Here is a 25,132-nt window from a genome sequence, read left to right as displayed (position 1 = left end):
CATATTTCTATGAAACTAAAGAAGATGATTTACAAATAGAACTGCAACCTGCAATGTCTGCATTTTATTCATATATATTCTTACAATTTATAGAACATACTTTAAAAAATAGCCAAGGCGCTAAAATTCAAATCTAGTACCGAGACAGCACATTCGGCTGATTAGTGGACATTTTTAAATAAATAACAAAAAACTGCACAGCGTTTTTGTGTAAAGCACTTTTTATTTTTTGCACAAATTTTAATGTTTTAAAAAAAGAAATTAAACTAGAGCTCACTACACTTGTCTTAAAAGTGCTATAACTTATTGTAAAATAAAATAAGTAAATAGGTTATTTTGAAAGGAATTAACTTTTTTTTTGTTTACTTCCGGTCCGGATACTGTTTAATGTTGCACTCAAGTTAGCGTGATTTGTATGAACTTTGCTTCACACGGACTGTAAATATGCAAGAGAGTGAGGTAAGTAGGCCTAACTGTTGGTGAAACATTAAAAATATTTGTGTTACGATTGAAATATTATATACTATAATATCCAGTAATAAAGGCTATTTATTTCCCTCAAATAGTGATCATTTTAAAGTCAAATATGATTCATTAAAAACCCTTATAGAATCTAACGAACCTTTTCACGACATACAATTAAAAGTGAACGTGTACATATTTTAAAATATTACTTGCAAATAGTTCAAACTGTGTCCATTCCCAATAGAATTACACATGGTTTGCTTACATTTAGGTAATTTGCGTACCCAATAATGTTAAAAACATACTCAGTGCGCTGTTAGGTTGGTATTTTTTTTAAATTACTTACCCCTAATTTGGATTAAGGCCAACTCGAATGATCACATCTATCACAAATTTTTGCCACACAGCTCCTGTGAAGACTGTCCTTCCCTCACTTGCCATTAGATGGCATGTTCTTCATTTGAAAGACAGAAATGCCTCTCAGCCACAATCTTGACAGGCTTTTTTTTACTCATAAAATCAATGCGTTGCCATTTAATGTACATTGCTTCTTTAATAACCAAAGACCATTTCACTATTATTATATTCATATTTTATAAAGGCGTGCATATTTAACGTCACGTCATATGGTTTCTTTTAGCAGCACCTTTCAAGATGAAAAACATTGCTCGCTGTAAAACATTTATATGCCTTTTTTAAATTCCTGGTGATTAACTGTTTAATTTCACAATATTTCTGTCAGGTCCATCAGAGCAGAGACAGTGTCGTCAGAATGAACAGACGGACTGGTTCTTCTACAGATGTCCCTTATCTCAGCACGCGTGCACTAATGTATCAGCTCTGAGTCTGTCTGCTCTTTGTCTGCAAGAAAACAGCAGTGAATGGGCCAGGCGAGGTATGATGTAATTTGTTTTGAGTGGCCGCTGCTCTTCTCCGCCTGTAGGAGGCGCTGTTGGGACACCAAAAAGGCCCGAGACGCACTTAACCTAATTCCCCAGTTTTGCTTGCCAGACACTAGGTTCATGGAAAGTCACAGATTTTATCAGTTATTCAAATTATAGTAAGCATCCAGCAGTTAAAACAAATGGCTGCAGCTGTTCTCATTGGTTATGTGAAAACTGATATTTGTGCGCCCCTGATTAATGCTTCATTCATTCAGCTGCTGCTGTTGTCCATACTGGCTCCATTGGGAAATGTCAAACCAGACAATTGCAAAAATCCACACTTCATTTCAGCCCACGTGCTTACACCCTGTTGATCAGATTTTTTTCCTAAATGAGTGTGTTTTATAAGTTATAATTGGATAGTATTGGGTTATAGAGCATGTGGTTGAGTCTACTTAATGCATATGAACGTTTAAACATCTCCACAGCGTAGAGTCGCTACACGTGTACAGCATACGCTTCTCCTCATTCATAAAAGCACATCGCTTGTTTTGATGGGTGCTGATTGGTTGAGAGCTACGCTACGCTGCTATTCGCCGCATCCTACGTGGCCAATCAGAAGCAGGCTGTTCTCCATTCCCTCTGCTCTGTGTTTCAGAGTTTCAGTAGTGAGTCTGACTGCTCAACTGAATCCTTTTTTGCCACGGTGTGTCGGCAGTGCTGGCCAGAGGTCTGTGGATGGTGTAAACCCGGATAGAATGTTATTGTAATACAATCAACAGGGCTATATGCATCACCGTGAGCACATAAAACACAAAATCTGTTTTGAAATCAGTCTGGATAGGTGTTCTTACCCAGAGTTTCAGTTTGCACAGTAAGAAAGGGAGATGTGAGATCTGTGTGTTGACGCTGTAGCAAAAACCGAGGCAGTTGAATTGAGTGTTGTAATAGGATGCTCATGGAAGGATTCTTGCTGGTTGCTTGCAGGTTTGTTTGATATCACATCACAATCATGCTTTTCTGCATTGCTTTTGCCTCTTAGTGCAATGATGAGGGTTAGCCAGTTGGAAATGTGTCTTTTTCTTTTGCTTCATGCAGATGTTTGTGATTTAAACCCAGATGCCTGATTTGTGGACTGACTTACCACAAGCAGCCGGACAGCTGTCTTTTCTGTCTACCGACCAAATGGCTGCCCAAAACATTACCCCATACTGCACGTGTTTGGCATCATTTATACTAAATGGGCTGCCTGTGTTTTGTTTCGTTTGTTGGATATAATTGTCTACAGTCATTTTTTTGCATGGACATGCAGGCCTTGCATCATACTGCTTATCTCTTCAGCATGTTTTTGATATGTTATATTATACATGATATTCACTAAATGGATATACTTGATTGCAAAGTAAATATCTTGCTTTTTGACATTTAATTTGATTATGAATTAAATAAAATGGAATATATGAAAAAAATATATCATTAGCTGGGTGACACAGTGGCTTAGTGGTTAGTACTGTTGCCTCACAGCAAGAAGGTTGCTGGTTCGAGTCTCGGTTAGGTCAGTTGGCATTTCTGTGTGGAGTTTGTATGTTCTCCTCATGTTCGCTTGGGTTTCCTCAAGATGCTCCGGTTTCCCTCACAGTCCAAAGACATCCGCTATAGGTGAATTGAATTAACTAAATTGGTGTATGTTTGTGAATGAGTGTGTATGGATGTTTCTTAGTACTGGGTTGCAGCTGGAAGGGCATCCGCTGTGTTAATTATATGCTGGATAGGTTGGTGGTTCATTCCACTGTGGCGACCTTTAATAAATAAAGGGACTAAGCTAAAGGAAAATGAATGAATGATATATTTATTAGCTAAATATACACAATATGTTTGTTTACAATTCTGATATTTCAGAATATGGAAAAAATATTTTGTCGACAAGAAACATGTTAAACAAGACATTGCTAGCAGACTAATCATCACTTGTTGTCACTTTTAATAGCATACGTGATGTGCATTGATTGAAGCACAGTACTAGTGACTGACTTCCAAAAAAAAGTGTATGAAGAAACAATGGCAGCCAAAGTCTTGTGTTTTTTACTGTTTAACTGTCTTGTCATAAAAGGATGACAATCTGACAGTAATCTGTTTTAAATCTGCATCTTTGGGCGGGACAGTAACTTTAAGATTGTTCTCTTCTGGCTTTTTATCAGTCTCACAGTATTTTTTTTCCTTTTTCTGAAAGTCATGATAACACTGTCATGGAGTTTTTCTTTTTTTTATTTAAGAAAATTGTATATCACAAGGATGTATTTTTATTATCTCTTATTTACCGCTCTCTAAGTTTACCCAACTATGATGACTTCCACTGCTGAGAAACCCAAAAATGTGAAAATGATCTAATGTTCAGTGTCACAGATTTGACAAAATTGTGGAGGACCAAACAAATTAAGCATATGATTCCTTTATTCGTTTTCTTTACCTTTTTCCTGTTCGGACATCAAAAAGAAACGTAACCCATGCACAAACAGCAAATGTGACAGAGGTGCAAGATGACTCAAACAGACATGGGTCGAAATTTGGTAGATTGAAGGGTTCACGGCTCTACCATTGGACAAAACTTAACTAGAACCATGAGTGCCTTTCACAATCATTCAGCACAGACGTCCACTGACTTTCTGTTTGGCAGTCCATCAATTTGTAGACCATAGAAATGAATGAAATTTATACACTATATACAACCTGTTGCAAACTTGACTTCTCACAAATTTATTTTAAATATTTCATATGCCAATGAAAATATATAATAATAACGTAACACTTTATTTTGATAGTCCATTTGAGTATTGGTAGACTGCCTGCTTATTTTCTGTTGATACTGCTCCTTCAACAGACATTTAACTGACTGTAAGAGACTTTACAAGTACATGTCAACTTGCACTAATTCTAACCCTAACCCCAACTTAAAAGTCTACCTAAAATCTAATGGGAATTAGTTGGCATGTAGATGCAATGTAACTTAAATTCAACAAACAGACTATTAAAATAAAGTGTGACCATTAATAAACTAATATGTAAAGTCAAAAAACAAACTATTGATTCCTTATATGATATACTGTTTCCACCCCCCAAAAAAATTGTCATCAGAAAAGCCAGAGGTTTTAGCAATAGTTTTGCTTTTTGTTTTATTTGTGAACGCTGCTCAAAATGAACACATTACATATTATCAAGCATTCATCACTCCCTCATTATGATTTAAAGCAGAGATGTCATCTCATTTTAGCTTAGGGGCCACATGGTGGAAAATCTATTCCTGAGTGGGCCGGACCGGTAAAATCATGGTATATATAACTTAAAAACAACAGCTTCAGATTGTTTTCTTTGTTTTAATACGATCAACACAAAACATAAAGCTGGAGCCTGAGGACAACACAATATTACAGCAATTCACAATGTTTTGGTGACTAATTCATATGAATTCAAAAGATCTCATTCGAACAATTTAGTATGATTTGCCCATCCACCAATGACAGTTGGGATTTGGTGTGTGGTTGTTGGATGCCACACATTTTTTTTATATCGTCCCTTTTTGTATGACAACTGACGAAACATAAAAATAGTTACGTTTTCTTTTGAGAACACCTCAGTGTGGTGTGGCAGGGCATAGATGTGGTCTTTCTTTCTGAGAAGGCTTTCAAACTAACGCTGGTTCAGGCTTTTGGATCAGAAGAAATTAACAGTTGGCAATTGCTATTGTGCCATCGGGTGGACACAATTGGAACAGCTGTTTCTTTTATTGAAAAATAAAATTTTTATACTTTACAGAATCATCTGATTAAACCCGTTTGTGGGCTGTACGTTTGACACCCCTGATTTAAAGTCTATGTGAACTGGAACTTGCTGAGACTTTAATTTCAATATGTTGATTATGATATACTTCCAGCAGAAACGGAATATTAAGTAGGGGCGGGACTTTCTCTTTGTGCACTATTCTTTCACAGCAAACTAATAGTAAGAAAGGCATGGTAAAGAATATTGTGGCTGTAACCATCAAACTGACCTGGAAGAACTGCATGTGCAGAAGCAAAACATCAGATGATAATTTATTGACGATTACCAAAATATACATCTTTTTTCAGCAGATTAATTGTTCGCCTAATAAAAATGTGCACCAGCAAAATAAACATTAGTTAAAGGAATGAAGGGTGAATACATTTTTAAGCTGGAATTACTTTTTTACATTGTTGATCAAGACACACACAAGCATATCAAATTATGCTTAAACATGCATGACATGACATGTACTGGATAGATATCATAATTGCTCTTGCATTTAATTTAATTGAACTGAATGTTATTTGTTTCCCAGAGATGGGTTGGGGCTGGAAGGGCATCTGCTGCGTAAAAACTTGCTGGATTAGTTGTCTGTTCATTCCACTGTGGCGATCCAGGATTAATAAAGGGACTAAGCCGACAAGAAAATGAATAAATATTATTTGAATTTGCTTGAATTAATTTAAACAAATAACAATATACATTTAAGTATAGAATTAAATAAATACTAAACAAATAATAAGTACACAATTTAGGTCACATTAAATACAATTAATAATCACACATTTTTGTTATATTCTCTGTTTGCCTACTGAGCTTACATAAGATTGCTTAATTATATATGTGTTCAGTGTCTATATAAGAACTATACAGTCACAATGCAGGCAGTTCAGTGATGGATAATTAATCAGACAGAGTTGTCTGGTGTCAGGAAGAATGTGTATGATTGATCCAGATGGTTTCGTTTCCAGATGGGAATAACAGAAGGAATTCTTGAGGAGTCAATTTATTGTTTGGGTAGTCACAGTTTTTATACATACATTTATTAGCAAGTCTTTACAGTATATATTATGATGCGTGACAAAACCATCATTCAACCAGAAGGTAATTGTTGCTTACATTTCAGTATTACATTTAAATTCACAACTAGATGCAATGTGAAGGTACAGATGCTTTCTTTGTATTGAGATGTAATGAATTACTCAAAAAATAAAGCTTTTACAATAAGAATATTATAAAAAAGCAACTTTATTCTGTGCATTAGTTGTTAATTGAATGGAAATAGATCTCGATTTTAGCTTATAGATGATTGAAAGACAAATAAAATAGGTGTTAAAAAGCCAAATAATTGGATAAGATCACCTCTATCTTTTGGCCCCAAAATGCAGTGATAATGCAATGTAATTAGATTTTCATTGTGGCTGCATTTTCATTGTATGGCAACCAACCAGTCAACCAACAGAACAATTGTTAAATCTATTTTTTCTTATATTAAAAATTAAAATAAACACATTAACACACATTGGAATGATAATTTTGTACTCCATGCTTTTATTGTCACACTCCTTCTTGCAAGAGAAATTACATTATGTTTGATTCTGAAGTATGATTGTCTATAGTTCTAAATGAATTGCATTATTGAGTCTGTGGGAGTTTATTTGATGAGGATTCCTGCTTTGTTTTGAACTAAAGGTGAGATATGAAAGCAGTTATTAGTATATTCCTATTGTAGCGTCCATGTTGTAGCAACATAGGCTTAATGAAAGGATTTAGTGAGGTAGAATCCCTGAAGTTTGGCACGTTGGCCTGTCTCTTTCATTCACTGACCTTGGCCGTCGGGGATGAGGTAATTTGTGCCCCCTGCATAAGCAGCAGCGAGTGACCGCCAGTTTAAATTGGCATGCCACAGATATGCAGCACTGTCCTGGTGAGTGGCCAGTTTGTTACAGAAACAGCACATTGCAATTAAGTACACACAAGTGACTAACTCAATCCATTTTATAGTGTTAAAGCAAAATTAATGTAACATACCCTCACTGCTTTATTAGGGACTCCTGTTCAACTGACCATGAATGTAATTATCTTATCAGCCAATCAAATCAACAACTCGATGCATTTAGGCATGTAAATGTGCACAAAACAGACGTTTAAATTGAGTGGGGAGGAAAGATAGATCAACTGGGACAACTAAGTAAGCATTAAATTAAAACATATGTTATTTTGTAATATGAGGTCACTATAAATGCTTTATTCATATAATATTCCCTATAATTGTATATATTATTATGAATATTTTTATAGTATAATATCCCAAAAAAACTCAGTGAAGTTTAACAAACTAATTTAAAGAGGATTACCCCACATCAACTGTCATAAATAAACCAATCAGATGAATTCAAGCCTATATAAATAGCTAATTTTTTAACCTCCCTTATCTTTGTTTTTGAAGAATCCCCCATGTCTCTTTTCCTTACTATACCAATAGGAGCTCTCAAGACCTACCTGATCTCAGACCCCCTTCTATGCTAAATGACCAGGCAGGAGACCTGAGCTCAAATCCAGGGTTCTCTCTTGGGACAGTATGCCAAACTTGCCATCAGTATCAATCATTAGTGAAGTGTGAACTCTTTAACTCTGTCTTAAGGTTCTAACCTTACATAATCATACCAGTAATATTGTGAGTAAACTATACTTCACAACATCTTATGAGATCTTAGATATTTCTCAGGAATTTTGGTTTAAAGCTAGGGAACAAGAATATATAAGCCTGCACAGAAGCCTTCTATACCATTTCTCTCTGTGCTCTGTGGACTCTCTCTTTATGCTCCAGGGTTTACAAAGAAAGGTTAAAAAAGAAAATATCCAGCAGCAGTTTTGTGGTCAAAAAAATCCATTGATGATACCAGAGGCCAGAGAAGACATGTAAACAGGATTCGGCTGAGAGATGGACAACTGTTAGTGAAATAACCTCTTGGACTTAAGGTCTGGAGAAGAGCATATCTGAACACACAACATTCCTAACCTTGAAGTAGGTGAGCAACTGTAGCAGAAGAAGAGCACAATGGTTACACTCTTATCAACAAAGCACAGCAAACTAAGGCTACAAGTTGGACAATAAAAGCCTGGAGAAAGGATTGCCTTGCTGACGAGTCTTGATTTCTACTGTGACATTTAAATGGTCAGGAGTTTTGCATAAACCAAATGACAATATGGATCATCCTTGCATCAAACGTTCAGGTTGCTGTTGTTGGTGCAAAGCTGTGGAGGACATATACTTGGCACAGTTTGGGCCCCTTTAAGTCTCTGGTATGCTTTAAATTAAGTTGTTCTTCATTTGAGGGGTAAAAGAAGTAGGAAAAGGCTGAGTGACAGTATAGTATTTACAGACACTCCAACACCCCCGTGCTACAGTAGGATGGGTTGTAAAAGTGTCACATGCTCACATGTACCCCTAAATACAAAAGTGTACATCTGCAAGTAGCCTTCTCTACATCACATCTTTGTTTTCTATTTGCCATGGAAAGTTGCTGAATGTTGTGGTATGACAAGGGGGGCTTCTCGTTCGGTGTGTGTGAACCCCTCAGAGTCTTTTAAATCTCTCTTCCAAGTAATTGAAGAGGTGCTGATACATCTGTACCACCTCTGCTCTTCGACTCTTTGTTGTTCTCCTGTCTGACCCCTGTGAAATGAGAAGAATTCTAAAGTCAGAGTTCCAAAACCAACGTCACTTTGGTAAACTTTTCAAACTGGTAAATCAAACTCAAAAAATTATGTCATTTCAATTAATCTGATTTGCATCATGGATGTTAAGCTGATAAATCTGCAGCAACAATGTGATGCTGTCATATCAATCTGTCATGGACAAAATCTCGGAGCAACATTTCCAAAACCTTGTTGAATCTATTCCATGAACATTTAGGTCTGGGGTCCAACTTGCCTCAACACACCTGCCTTGAAGTTTTAAATATACCTAGTAAGGCCTTGATGTATGAAGTAAGACCTTGTATAATGTGACTGAGCAATTGTTGTCTACGTAATGCTACAGTTGCACCAACCAATGAAGTTGGACCAATGTACTATGCAAAGACTGTAGTAGGTAGTAGTAGACTTCAGAAATTGTTCATCATGTGGTCATTTGCATTGCATTTGCATGTTTTTAATCCCCCCCCCACCCCTCCAAAATGCCTGTTGGTAATGTCAAGAGGCCAAATTAACTAGTTTTCAGATTGCATCTCATTTGCATGAGAGCTGCTTAACCGAGGTTGCTCTGCTAGGTGACCTTAATTGCCTACGTCCTTGTGAAGGGAGAAAGCAGCCTCTGATTGCAATTAATTTCATTAAGGATAGTATCATTATGACCCAGAGAATACATTTGCATGCTGTCAGGATGGGGATGTGCAAGCTGTTCCCAATCAACTTGCGCTTTGCATGTGTAGATGTTCTGTCATACTTTTCGTAAGGATGAAAAATTAGTCCAGGCTATGATGAGTGTTGCCTTCATCAGCGCGATCAATCTCACTCAGAAAAGAAGCAGATGCGTTCATTACCTTAGCGGGGGAGGTTCATAGTTTTTGCCACATTAAGTGGTCTGGTTTTGCCACAGGTTAATGTTAAGGTCTAGCTGCGCTGTTACTGTCTAAAGAAAGAACACAGGGCTGGGCAAAAGGGAATGAACTTGTTTAAAGTCTTTTAATGAGAGCATTTTGAATCTTTTGTTGTGGTGGCTATTTTTTCTAGAGATGCTTTATTGTAATGACTATTTGACACAAATATGATACATATATAGATATAAAGTAAAATTAGAAGACCTCTCAAGCATTTTTAGTTTGTCTGGATTCATAGGTTTTAGGTTTAAGTAAAGGTTTGTTAGTGTTTTATGCTAATAATGTTGTACATGACTTTTTTTTTTTAAATTTGAAAGAAATGGCATAAAAAGTTAAGCAGCAATTAGGTTTTACTCAAATGCATAATTCCAAATCACAAATGCAGTAAAACCAATAATTTCCCAATGGATTTTTCTCGTATTTTCACCTTAAAATTAATTTAACATTTTTTTTAATTGAGTTATTCACATATTCTTATTAAATGACAACTTATTTACATTATGTGATGTTTTTGTACAAGTTGTTTACATTTTAAGACTTTTTATTAAAAAAAACAAAATAGGTTTTATCTACAAAGCCAAGCTTGGCTCTATAAGGTTCTTTCTGTGAGCCAATCAGCATTTTGAATGAACACATAAGGACCAATCAGGATCATTTTTCTTTGTTTTTTCACCGGTCGACAGAGGGTAAGACCAATGACTGTAAAAAATATGGACGACGCGACAGCCCTTTTTCCCATTGAACGCCTTGAGGGCAAAACGCCTGCTTGACGGGCACAAACTGTCGCAAAAGACTGCTGAAATTGGAGCCAGACATGCGCAGAAGGATTGTCTGATGGAGCCAGAGGAGGAGCCGCGAAAATAAGCAGAGTCGAGCTTCCAATCAAACGCTTTATGTAAAATCAACTACGCCCCCCGAACTTCTCATCATGCATTTGCTGTCATATCAACACAAATGGATGTAATAACGTTAACAAATATGAGGGTTTTATATATTCAATCGCGCCAGCTCCAGGCCGCAGCGCATAACTTACTCGCGGCGTCGCGGGCTGATTCCGTCTCGCATGCGGCAGCGCCTGCTCGCTCGGCCGCCGCATCTGGCTCGATTGACTCGGACTGGAATCGGGCAGTGAGTCCAGGCATCCGGAGTAGGTCCAGCAGAGGTAACATTAGTCAGTCTGAGCTCTAAGAGATAAGTCTCCGGCAGGCGAGAATCTAGCCGGAACTGTGTTTTGCTATCTGGGTGGCTAGGCGTGTATCAGCAAACTAATAAAGCCCGAAAAAAGCCCTGAACTTAGCGAATAAACAGTGTTCCACCAGGATCATGTATGTCAGAAACTATAGTTTACTGCTGAACTCATATTGTCATGGTAAAATAACACAGAAATCGAATAATAACATTTCAGTCTACTTCAGTCTCCTGCCGAAGCTCAGACGCCGCGCTTTGAGAAACTGTCAATCACAGCTGTCAATCACGATGACACGCCCAGCATTAAATTACTGCTAAAAACAAACTGTTTACAAAAATGAAGATCTGCACCTATTTCAGCACAATAACCAGTGCCTTAATCGACCAGAACTATCTTTCGGGACATTTTATTGCAAGTGTAATATTTTTTTTTATTTGGGCTCAAGTCTCCTTCATTAACACGGAGGAGGCGGGCTTTATGACTTGTACTGCAGCCAGCCCCCAGGGGGCGATCTAACGGCCGAAACCTTCACTCAAACGTAGGCTTGCGGCACACTTGGGTAAGACCAGAAAGAAACACAAAATCAGAGTCGACTTAATAATGCGGCACCACACACAATTGAGCAGAAACCTGAAACTGAAAAAAAATGTTTGTGAATGCGATGATTTAAAAGCATTTTTTTTGTCATTGAGATGAAATGTTAAATTTTACATTGTTAAAAAAGAAACAGTTATTAAAAAAAGTAATATATTAAATGTGGAAGTTTTATTTGTGTGTGTATATAACCAGTGAAACATTTTTCAGTGTTTACTAAACAAATTTGCTCATTGTTTGTTTTCTTTTAACATCTTTAAATTTGATATTAAGCCTTGAAAGGGCAAATACTTTAATTTCTGATAAATAATTCCTAATAAATAATTTAATTCATGGGGCATATAATTAAATATCTCAACAATTCCCAGCAGGCATACAAAATCATAAGACGATAATATTAGGTTAGATGTAGATATTTATTTCAGGTGACCAAAATTCAATGTCTAATCAGCATTTAGGGACAACTTTATTTTGATGTCCTATAAAGACGTCAAATTGCATTGATATTTGGTTGATTTTAGGTACTGTTGAAAAGTGAAAATCCAACCTCTGATAGATGTCATAGTGGTAACGTCCACACAACGTCAAGATATAACAGAATTAGACATTGATATTTGGTTGATTTTGGTTTTATGTTGGACATTGGACATTGATGTCGGCCTGATTTTGGGTTCTGACATCAACCCAATTTTTAAATCCAAACAAAATCCAATGTCCCCATGACATGTTGACGTCCTGTGCCTGCAGGGTTCATATAAAGCATATAATTCAATAAATATGACCATATTAATTACATTAAAATTAAAACCTGCACTGGACAATATTTAGCACAGCCTTGTATGCTTAATTTGAACAAGAAAATATATTCACCCTAAAACATTTTAAAAAATGTTATGGAAAGCAAAAATGTAACTTACTCAAACATCAACATATTGTTACAACACCAATTGTAATTTTTTTTTTTAATTGATAAGCAGACTCAATGTATTTTTTGAAAATTAAGGCTTCAATTAATTATCTGCCAGATAGAACCTTATAATTCTAAGCGGAAAATTACTTCTGCATTTGCCAGTCTAATCTGCATTTGCCAGTTTTTTTTTTTTTTTTTACCCCAATTTGCAAATTATAAGAATTTTGATAATTTACAGTACATTTAGGGTCTCTGTCATGTTGATGTATGAAAAAGAACTGTTACACACATATTGTTTGTTAAGTGGAATGCAAAAACTTTGAAGCTCAACATCTCAAAATCATTTAGAACGCACGTAGAACCTTATAATTCCAAGGTGACGATATACCAGAAATATTTTTTCATATGATAAATAAATGTTCACTAACGTCTTATTTTTTTGGTCTCACTCTTCATAAACACTTTCCCTTTTTTGCTGAGGATTGCTTTAGAAACCACAAACACACGCCACCAAGTTGAATGAGCACAAGACTGTTAGTGTGTGTGTGTGTGTGTGTGTGTGTGTGTGTGTGTGTGTGTTTGAGGGCGACAGAGTATATTTTCCTTTCCTCCTCAGGGTAGATTTGTAATTAAGCTTTTGGGTTGAGGCTTTTCTGCTCGGCTGGAGCTCCAAAAGCTTTGGAGAGAGAGAGAGAGAAACAGAGAAGGAAGGAGAGCGAGAGAGGGCGAGCGAGCAGAATCATAATGACACTGCTCCTAGTGGAGTGTGAAATTCACCTCCCAATCCATATGCCAATAGCATCTCTCAGCAAGGGCCCTGGCGCCCACAACAGGGGCCTCCTGAGCCTTTTAACCCCAACCTCTGGAAATCAGTTATTCATTCGTTCGCCACAATCGCGAGTCCTCTGATTGCTCTGACGCCTCTAATAAATGCTCAGATTGGCTTCTGAGTGCCATGGTCCGGAATGAGAATCTCTTTTGCGTCGTTCCAGAGAGACGGTTTCTTTCCTTTAGGGTGGAAGCTTGTGGAAGCGGAACGTGTCAAATCCACAAGGGGGATCTGGAATGAAGGAGATGTGTGGGTCATACCTGAGGGGCTTTTGGTGATGAGAAGTGGCGCCTCACAATAACAGCATTTGGAACAGCACCTTTGAGAGCATCGTAACTTCAGTGTGACAGCAGCAGCATGAGCTTTACAGAGCACATTCTTTGTTGTCTTTATCGGTCTGCTCAAAATATAGCTGTTTTTCCAGCCCATTTGCTCCGCGTGTTGCGATTGTGGCCTCTGTTTCGAAATGGCAAAATGTTTACGAGATGGAACATCCTTGAAGATTTGTGTGACCAAAAATCAATATCAATCCTTGACTCGCACAACATCAAACCGCCTTGTGTTTGGTGTCATGGAGCAACATTTGAATGTTGTATGCTTCCAGTGCTAGTCATTATGATTAGCGGTAATTGCTAAGGCAAGCATCGCTGTTTAGATGATTCATACTTGGGGTTAGAGATTTGATCAAACCACTAACCCTGCATTTTTAAAGTGTATAAACACTTATTTTATGTGTCTTGGGAGTAAGAGTGTCAAAATGAGAAGATGTACTTTTAGTAGATAATGAAACATAATTTTGTGAGGAAAAACATCAAAATAGTTCATCCTATTTCCTGCCTTTCTAAGGCAGTTATTTATCTGTCAGGACCTTTGAAATTCCTAAAATCTATTGCTAAAGTGATACATAAATGCAATGCGGTCAAGACTTGCTTGGAGCTGCGTTTGTTTTGAGCACTGTCGTATTATATACTTTATTTACTGCCAAACTTTATCTGAGGCTTTATCTCTGAGAAGCTTTTGCATAATTCCACCAAGGTTATTCTAGTTTTGTTTTTTAAATTAGTTTTTAATTTAATATTTTTTGGGGGGATTTGCTGTAGATGCCAGTTTAGTTTTTATTCTTAAAAATGTTGTCTTTTCATTAATGGTTTTGTTTTAGTTTAGTTAAAATTTTGTGGTTTATTTATTTATTTCAGTTTTTATTTATTTAGTTTTAGTAATTAGGAGAATTAACAGAACACACCCAGTGTCAACCAAATCAAAGTTTAGTGTTTGTACAGATTACATTAACACTTGTGCAAACTTAATAGTAGGGCCAGACGGAATCTGCGGATATTTTTTCTGCGCATAATTTTGGTGAAAATCTGCAGATTTATGTGGAATGATTTTGGAAGTATCAAAACTAAAACCTTAATATATGAAATAAAAATGAATGCCTTTTTAACTTGTAGTTAATGTTTACAATGCAAATCCAATTAGATCCACTTCCAAATCAGAAACTTCCAAAACCTTGACACCATCATCTGAGCTTTTTCTGATGACTTGACTTGACTTGACTTGACTTTCAAGTCTATTATTCAGCTATTAAGCATAACAGAAACACATGACAAACATTTGATCATCCCATGATAAAAAATGATAATCCTAACTCACCTAAAAGAGAGAAAGTTTAGTCACATTAACATCTGACTTTGTATAAAAAGGCACATAACTATTTTTAAAGTGTATGTAAACTTCTGGTTTCAACTGTACGAGTACACCCTATTTTGAAAATTAATATTATATTACCCAGTGAATATGGGTAATATATATATATGTTGAACAAAAACAGCTTCATTAAACGGATACATTAATTAAAATAAAATTTTAGTAGCAGAACATCAATGGAAAGATAATAATGCTAAAAAACTACACAATTTTAACAAAATTGTATACATTTCCTGTTTCTCTTGATTTTTGCTACTTTTGAACTATTATTGTAAGTTATTTTATTAGATTAGCTCCCAATTTGTCTTCAGTACTGACTAAACAAATGTATATGCTAGTTCTGTCACAATTAGTGCGTTAACGCATGTGATTAATTTGAAATATTTAACGCATAAAAAAATAATGAAATTAACACAGTTGCAGTTTTTTTTTTTAAGGCATGTTTTAGTATAAAACAATTAATGTCGCATTACCAGGCTATCCAGCGTTTCCTCCAGAGTCTCATGCAATTTTGTATGTTTCATTTTTAACTGTCGAATTCAGTTTTAATGGAATTTGATACCGCATGTCGAATGGAAAGAAAAACCTCCGCATTTTGTGACTCGGTGGTCCTTTAAGGTAATCAAAAATTGCTGTTTACATGGTAGACTCTTTATAAGAGTATTATCTTCATCATATTAAAAGCGGATTATTGGTGTCCATGTAAATGTACTCAGAAAGTGCCTGATGAAGTTGCGAGCTTTTAAAGACAGCGCATTCCTCTGCCTTTCAGCATGCGCCCTGCAATGTTTCTGTAAGTTTGACGTGTTTCCCCCTTAAACACAACTTTTGCAAAGTGTATGCTTTGTGTTGTTGTGTCAGAATCCTTGTGAAATACAACGTCACTTTAGAGCGCTTAGTTGAAGCAAATTTGATGAAGGCGATCATGCGTGTTGAATCTGAAGGGAGTCGCTGCGGCTGCCCTGTCCTGTGCACGTTTTGTGTGTGTGTGTGTGTGTTTTTGTTTGTCTCTGTGTCTGTGTGTGTGCCCGCGCCCGCCCCCTAAATCTGCCTAAACGTCGTTGTCCATAGCCACTAAATCAAAAAGTTACAAATTGTTATGAGATTGCGTTGCACTCTCAGCTCACATCATTCAAAAGAAAAGGTCGACATTGTCCCCCGATAATGTCAACAGACTGGACTGTCTTAGCAACTGACTGAATGTAAAGGATGACTAAGCAAAATTGTTTCTACTTTATAATTAATGTTCTCAACTCACAGCAATACAAACTTTACAATGAGTACAATTGTTTGTATTCAATACATTATTATTATTATTATTATTATAATTTTACATTTTCCATGTTTGCAGTGCCTGTATTTTAGCATTTTTTGCAGTCCACTTAGAATCCAACTTGGAAATCAATGTTTTCTTTATTGATTGTTTGACAGTATTGATTGTTTTGAAATTCAAATGGCATTAACATGCCTGTTTTTTTATTTCTGTAATAAATATGGCTGTCAAGCCAGGATCTTGATGGTTTATTGTGGGTATGTTGTTTACATGAAGAATTCTGTGTTTCAAGTTAAACAAAAATTCTAATAAACAATTATATTTTGAATTTAAATAGTTTTTTGTCTTGCATTTACAATAATTGAACATTTAAATAGCCCAAATTACAAGTTTCAGTCTTTTAAATGTGATTAATTGCGATTAATTTAAAAAAAAAAAGTGTGATTAATTAGTTAATTTTTTTTAATCGATTGAAAGCACTAGTATATATTCACAAATATAATACTGTAAAACTTCCTATAGAAAATATGAATTTAAATGAGAGAGTTGTGGGGGTTGTACTCATATATGCCAAGAACTGTATGTAGTGCTGGGCCCTATGATTCTGCTTACTGATATAAGTAATATCCTTTTTCCCCCTGTAGTTCTTTCTGGCTGAACTCAGACAACTGTCAAATAATTAATAAGTAAACAGGAAACATACTGTTTCACCGAGCAGTGCATGAATCATTGGCAGGTAAAAATAATTCTCCCCCGACCCCCTCCTCACCCCCCAAGTTCAAACCGATGGGAGAAAGTGGGAGTCATACTTCACGATGAGCATCGTTCACGGATAATACACAGAGTCTCTGAGGAAATTCAGCCAAGGCCTTGGCAGTGCTCCAGTCCGCCAGCGTTCAGCAGCCTGCAGGTTAAAGAAGTGCGAAAGCCAAGAAGAGTGGAAGGTGTGCAGTCGGTGTCAATCCCAGAATGCACATTTCACCCTATAGGGCTCTTGTACAGTTTCTCTAATGCACTGTTAGTCTTTGATCTGCATGCTGCGCCGGCGAACGATCTCAGCAGGGCATATCCACTGCCTGTGAGGTTTATACATTCGCTTCCATGCAATGATGCTTTTTGTATCAGCACTCCAGGCTATCATGGTGCATGTCTATATTTCTACATAGGACAAGAAGCTTTCGGCGATGGAAGTCAGAATGCATACAGATATCTAGAGCACTCGTTGAACCTTGAAATCCACAGGGAAGATTGTGTGTTAACACTTTTTAACCAATACCATGGCCTGTCAACGCATGCATGCAGAAAGCTTGCTCAAACTAGACGATTCCAGATATGGCAGCTGACCTATGCATGCGTTTCCTGCTGACTTTTTTACTGTATGCATCCATTTGTCTCTCTCGCAGCGCTCTAAATGTTAAGTAAGTGTCTGCAGTTGGCGTGGAGTCTTATATAAGTTTGAGGCCAGCATATTTGTTGTGAAACACGACGGTGGCCCCTTGCAGAGTGTGGCTTGTGTTCAGTCAAGCTTGAATGTCAGGATGCTTTACTGTGGTGGGTGGTGTTACACAACATTTTTTCCCTTCAAAGTATATCTTTCAGACATCAACACAGAGGAATCTGCTGTTGTTTGAAAGGTGTATACAATAGCAGGGTTGGTTTTATTAAAGCAATAAATGAATTTTAGAATACATTTTTATTGGGGTTTTATTAGCAAAAACATATATGTTCATCTTCCATTTTCACAATGGTTTACAGAAGAGACCTACTGTAGTATAAAATACAATTTTATCAATTTTATTTTAGATTGTTGCAAATACTTGTCAATATTCTGTAATAAACAGATGTTTGTCCAAACAAACAAACAAAAACAACAAAAAAAATCACATGCCATGATGATTTCATAGAAACCCTTGCAAAGTTAAGCTCACTGTGGTCACTTCACGGTCAGTGGTGTGGGGAAAGGACGAGGACTTAAGTTCAGAACTAAATGATGGGTTTTTATTATTAATAAAATAAAATAAACTGCCAAACAAACTACCCCGAGGGGCAAAACAACAAACTTGACTGGGCTGGCAAAGGGGAGCAGGGCTGGACAAGGCTGAACATGACAAGGCAAGATGATTAACGATGACGAACCTGCACAGGACAGCAGACATGGGGAGAATATAACCAGAAATAATTACCAAACAAACAAGTGAACATAATAAAGTAATAATGGGATAACAATGATGGTGGGACTAGACAATAGACGGGTGAGCACATGAAAAAAAATAAACAACACAAGCTATGTAATCACATAAAATGAGATTAGAACACGCAACCAATGAGAGAACTCATTAACCGTGTGTTTACATAAACATGACACTAAAGCACGTGGCCAAAATGTAAACACCAGGTCACGTGCTTTAACAACACTAACACAAAGAGATCGCAAGACATGAGTACACGATAAATAAAAACTCACCGTGCACTCACACATGCAATGTCCGTGTTTCATCACAGCACCAACCAAAACCAAATAGATTAAGAATGAAACCACGCAGGGGAGGGGGTATTCGGGAGCGAGATCCCTGGGTCCGCAGGGTCTTAAAAAGTCTAAAAATTAAAAATAGAAATTTTAGGCCTTAAAAAGTCTTAAATTCTCTGTTCTAGGTCTTGAATATTTTTGCACAGGTCTTATTTTCCCCATGTCCATGTAATACTAAACATCTAATGCTCATTTAAATTATTTTTGTTGTTGTTGTTGCTTGGTTTTCGTGCTGTTGTAGTCCTTTATTTCACTAGTCCTAATGTAATTTCCGTTATTACAACTACAAATGAGACCAATATGCAATAGCCAATCAGCTTTCTGTTATTGAGCCTTAGTGCACTCGGTGAATGTTACGCTGTGTTTGCGGAGGTTCGCTTTTGGATATGATTTCAGTTGACGAAGTGAACAGATTTTGGGTGAACAGTTTGCATTGATTTGAGTTGAATATGAATCACTTTGAAGAGATTTTTTTCTGAAACAGGTACGCCTGTACAGACATCTTAATGATTTGTCCATGCGTGATCATCATAGAGATAACCAGATGACCAATAATTCTTGGCTAGAAATTGCAACAGTAGTGGGAAAGGAGGAATGTTTATACAATTTCGCAAAAAGCTAAAGGATGTTTGTTAAAACGAAAAAAAAAAAAAAAATGCATGCCAAAAGTGGAGACCCATGTGGTTTTAATATTACAGAATATGTTTTTCCACCATTTATAGATTTTACACTGATGTAAATATTACAATTTTGAAGTTAAAACAATGTTAAAGCTACAAACTAAAATTAAGTGACAAATATTTTTTTTTGATAACTGGAAAAGGATCATTAAACCCATCAGTTTACAATATATTGATGCCCAAATTCTAGGCTTTATTGGTGATAATGGTCAGGATTGTTGAACCAATATTGCCTTTTTAGCTTATAAGTAGAGGACAGAAACTAGCCAGACAGTAATGTTTGAATTGTTAAGTGGGCCAAAAAAAAAAAAGAAAAAAAAAGTCAGTATTTTTTGTAATTTTTTTTTTTTTTTGCTTTTGCTTTTAATTTTACCCTGCTAAAAAATATAATTGAAGAGCAACCCATTTTCTCTTGTCATTGGTATTTAACTTTAATAAACTGTCCGAAATATGAACGAAAGCAAATGCATCAAAGTTTGATTAAAGAAACATCTTGAATGATTATAAAACTTTAGAATCATCATAATAAATTATGAAAAAAAATAAATAAAAAAATAAGTGTCAAAATATTGAACGATATTAATGTTATGTTGTAGTTATGGAAACTTCCTACTTCACTGTTTATCCGTCTGACTTTACCGTGAGTTTCTTTTGACCGCCCCTGTTGTTTTAAAGAATATCCCAACGGTGAACGTGTCAAGTATAAAAGCCTAGTCCATTTCGTGAGGTGTGTGCACAGTCAGTGGAGGTGAGCGATGCAGCGCCAGCGAAAGTATAAATCAGCCTTAAGATGTTTTTTTTTCCTGTAGTTCAATGATGCATCAAACCTGTCTTGAGTACTTGCTCAATTTAAATAAATTTATTTAACCACAAATTTTGTGATCTTGCATTTTCTCTCACGTGTTTTTAATATTGTGATATAGGTCTTAAATTTAATACTTAACAGTCTTAAAAGGGTCTTAAAAAGTCTTAAATTTAGCATCATGATATCTGCAGAAAACCTGGTTGAGAACCAGGATAAGAAAGAAACTGTACTGTGGTGTTAGTAACTATATTATGCACCTGCAGATACTGTACCAAAGACACAATATTGAAATTACAGGAGTTTTCTGGGAGAAATAAAAGAACGAGGGGATTGCGGGAGATTCATCTAAAATACGGGAGATTACCGGGAAAAATGTTGGCAGGTATGCTTTATATACATTGCTCAGCAACATGGACACCTCCAAATGGTGTTGAAAGAGTCAGCATATTGTATCTATGAGGTATGATTTACCCAAAAATGTAATTTCAGTCTTAATGTAATGACCACGAAATCACATGTGTGCTGACAAACTGTTTACTACGAAGAGGACACAAGCGCACGCTCACGAATTATGTCTATTTTAATGGACAGAACCTGGATAGGCTTTGAATAGCAGGTAATAAAGTTGTAAATAATGTTCAGTTTGTTGCATAGAACCATCGATAATCATACCGCATTTTAGAGTTGGATTTCGACAAGCATTTGATAGGCTTTTTTTTTTGTGATTGTTTATTTATTATAAAACAAAGCCAGCATACATTGCTAGCAACAAGCCAGAGTTTGCAATAAAGGAAAATACATAAGAAATTAAATAAATAACAATAGACAGGAAAAGAAAGAAAAACTTTGGGTTGAGAAGTGACCGTTATACACCTCTACTATAATATTATCTTTCAGTACACTTTAGTTTATCTGGTTATTATATAAGAAATTTTCTCAATAAATGCAGACCATACTTTGATTTTTTTGGGGTTTAGAGCATTTGATATGCTTTTTCACACAGAGAAAATAGAGTTGTGCATGAAAATAAATGTTTAACAGTCTCAGTATAACTACACAGCAAATTCTTCAGAGTTAAATTCTCGGTGTTGAAGCATTTCAGAGTAAAGTGTTGTTCAAGAATGTTTTTATATATGCTCACGCATACATAGTGCATAAAAACATCAAATGTACATGTTCAACACATTTCTGTCACGCTTAATGCCATTTTGTGCGTTGTTACCCATCTGTAAAATAAAATCGACACTTCTCCTTTAATTCGAAGCAAACTAGCGAGGGAATCCCCGGAGCGCCTAGCCTACTCTGCCTGGATGCTAATGGCAACACAGGACGGTTTCCATGAGCTCTGGAGAGTTTCTAAAACATATCTGGTGAGTAAATGAACATGCTTACTTGTAAAAGGCTTCCTGACTAAAACATATGATTGTTTGTTATTCGTGTACGTTAATTTGGTTATTTTAAACACCGCGGCCCTTTTAAACTGGTTGATTCGTGGCCGTCCATATACCGTTAGTCCATAGACTCGTGTGATAACGTAATTATATTAAGTGTTGACAACCATTAAAGTCGGAATGTTAACATTAATGTCTTTAAATGACCGCGTTTGCACTTTATCAGACATTTGACGTTACAGAAGTCTCCCGGAAGTTGCGGGACTAACGTTAACGTTATCCCGCAAATGCACAGAGATTCCCACATGCCCAAGTAGATGCCCGCAAATGAATGATAATCTCCTGGAAATCGCACGTCTCCCGCCCGGTCATTAAACACTTTGCACACCCCTCTCCACCGCATCCCTCCCAGCTCTTCAGGTACGTCGCGCGCAAGTCACCCCCACCTCTCTTTAGGTACGTCGCGCGCAACTCATCTCATTGCTCTTCAGGTACTCATCTCTCCCGCTACCTCCCGCAAATCAACTCTGTATCCCACAAAAATGACTTTTGCCAACTCGGGATGTCTGACGTTAGTAAGTTAGGCTATTTCTGTAGTCAGGAACATCTTAGTCAAGCTTTTTCTCCCGCATGATATTGTGCTTAAAACTATTGTCTAAACTTAGCATGTACTGTACACAACATTTACGTTTTATTAAAGACAATTTAGTGTGTTGTAAACAGCCACCTGTCTGTAAAATTAATCAACTGATTCATATTTGAGCAGCCTAATGATGATACAGGTTTGATTTGTAGATTTATTATCAATAATCAACATCTAAATCAAAAGATATCTGAAAAAGTGTTAGGCATACTTTGTGATGTTTATCTCTCTTTTTTATCTGAAGGTTATGCATATGTGTGGATACTAATTTTTTGTTGTTTTTTAACAGCCACAGTTCTCTATACAATAACACAAGACCCTGTGACGGTGGCTGATTAGAGACGGATGGTGTATTTCCAGAGTTGGTGAAATGACCAAGCACACCTTCTTGGTCATATGTGGTGATAATAATGAAGGTATGTTTGATAAAGTTCAGTATTTGTTTCACAATAAGCTAAGAGGGTATTAGAGCATTAGAGAATAACAAATGACATGAAGGTGATAAGTTTTGTATTGTGGGTAAACTGTTACTTAAATAATGTTTTGCTCTTTGCTTTGCACTTTTCCTCTTCCGCTTATCCTAATATTTTAGATTATATTTGGACCTGAAACATCTGCTGGACTCCAGGAAAGGTGGCGTCAATACTGGACCTGAAAGGGCCTAACAAGTTGAATCTGGTAAAGAAACACACACACACACACACACACACACACACACACACACACACACACACACATGCACACACACGCTTACAGAAAACTGTAAGTTTATGAATATTTTTTACACTGTGGCCAATATTTTGGGGAAGTCAGCATCACTAAATGATATAAAAGATTTTAAGCTCCTCTAAATTTTGCTCCAAGTGTTGTGTTAAATTCAGGATTGTGGACAGACAGCTGCCTGTTTTTCCAGTTCTAGTCATAGTGGTTAACCTAATTGTTTTTGGAGATCCAACAGTGATGTATGTGTTTTTTCTACTCTTCCATATCCTGTCACCTCAACCAGCTGGGAGAGTCAAGTTGTGGATCATCATGAAGATTTTTAAAAGGTGAGTTTAGATTTCTTGAATGTTTTATTTACTTTAAATGTTCTTTTAAATATATCATAGAATTTGATTGCAATTTGTTTTCAAACATTTTTCTTATCATTTTTCTTAGTCATGCTGGAGTCTTGAAGAGTTCTTAGATGAGCATCACCCTATATCCGTGCATCAGGAACCACCAGATGAGCGATCAGCAGCTGCTACATCGTCATGGATAAAAAGGTCATCCTGTGGCTGGGAAGCACTTCATTCACAGGACATGCTTGATGAGATTTCCTAGCTCCAGTTTGTTTTCACACAAGTTTACAGCATTTGTACCTTCATTTAAACTGCTGTGTTTGATATGGAGGACCAAGGAAACACCAGAAGTGAAAGATTTGCACGCCAAGTTGTTTAAAATGTAATTTCAGAAGAAAACTATGCGTTCAGAAGTAAACTATGAGTGATGCTATATTGAACTTTCAAATTGCACTGATGAAACATCAAGTTTGGACCAAAGGACTGAAACAGCCTTTTTGAGCACTGGTCATACATATTTTGTTGATACTGTCTGTACTAATAAAACATTTAAAGCATATTTGACATTGTTGCATTTTAAAAACTGAATGAATTGTTGAAGTGGTGAATGTTTTCAAATAAAATGTATTTTCTTTTGTAATTTACAGTCTATTTGACCTTTTTACCATATTTACACTCAAGAGAGTTGAATAAAATAACAATATATTACACCAGGCGGTGTTAAATATAGTTACATATTTTAACTCTGCCCAGAGTTGAAATTAACCCTTACTTCGGTGTCAATGTGCCAACCCTTTTGAAAGTGTTGATTTAACTCTGTTTTGAGTGGACCCCATGAGACACTTTCAAAGGGTTGAAATTAACACCCATAGAGTTGTTTTGGGTCCCCATATTTTGCTGTGTACTCTAGCCTATATAATGTTGGATATATTGTAAGAGAGAATCAGACATATATGTCTCTTGTTGCAAACTAACAATAAAAGTGGCATGGTTAAGAATATTGTGTCTGAATTTGTCAAACTGACATCAACAGAGAACCACCACTCCAAATGAAGAAGCAAATGGTCAGGCCAAAACAATCTTTTTTTTTCAGTGGATTAACTTGCACATATTAATTGTTCATTTAAAGAATACCAATGTGTCCTAGAAAAAAAAATGTAAATTTTGATTTCTCAAGGACATTATAGGCATAGACCCGACTGTTTTAACAGAAAATACAGGAAATACCTCAACACAACAGACAACTGTACTCATTTAGCTATTTAAAGGGGTCGCTGTAACACTTTCTCTGTCCTAACATTTTGTCCCCTCATGCTTGTAAAATGTGCTTCTAATTTTTCCATCAACTGTTTGGTTTGCCTCAGCTGGTGTGACCTGAGTTAGTGTTCATTGGTGACTAATAGCGCAACCCAAATAACATGCCAGTGACAGTGGATTTTTAAAAAGCTGTATTCATTGTACGCCTTCCTGAGTCACAGCAGGATAATCAACCAAAGGTCTGCGAGGTTAACACTCTTGTATTTGTTTGTGTGCATGTGGGTGTGTGTTTGTGAGTGAAAAACCAAGAGGTAGGTGGAAAAAAGTTCCTCCCCAAATTCCCCTGCAAGGACATCAGAAAGCTTTCAGAGAATGTGCAAGATGGAGGTTATTGGGTTTATGCAGTTAGTGTTTTAACAGCGGCCCTGGTTTCCTCCCCTGTGGTGGCAGATGAGTTCAGTGAGTTGGTATGAAGGCTGGCACGAAGGGTTTTT

At 36.5% G+C, this 25,132-nt stretch overlaps 1 long non-coding RNA gene across 2 annotated transcripts; it reads left to right on the top strand.

The window, feature by feature from the left end:
• Positions 1-379: 379 nt before the first annotated feature.
• Positions 380-23,940, top strand: LOC137488527 (uncharacterized). 2 transcript variants are annotated; one of them, XR_015516936.1, is made up of 7 exons: positions 380-459; positions 1,208-1,360; positions 21,551-21,656; positions 22,610-22,736; positions 22,913-22,998; positions 23,327-23,369; positions 23,479-23,940. It is a non-coding gene; the product is annotated as an uncharacterized LOC137488527 (long non-coding RNA). The 2 variants fall into 2 exon arrangements; XR_015516935.1 differs by lacking the exons at positions 380-459; positions 1,208-1,360 and having other exon boundaries at positions 20,474-21,656.
• The last annotated feature ends 1,192 nt before the right edge of the window (positions 23,941-25,132 follow it).

This window comes from Danio rerio, chromosome 19 (genome assembly GCF_052040795.2).
Source record: "Danio rerio strain M-AB ecotype USA chromosome 19, GRCz13ab, whole genome shotgun sequence".
NCBI classification, from domain to species: Eukaryota; Metazoa; Chordata; class Actinopteri; order Cypriniformes; family Danionidae; genus Danio; species Danio rerio.
This window is presented reverse-complemented; position numbering and strand designations above follow the sequence as displayed.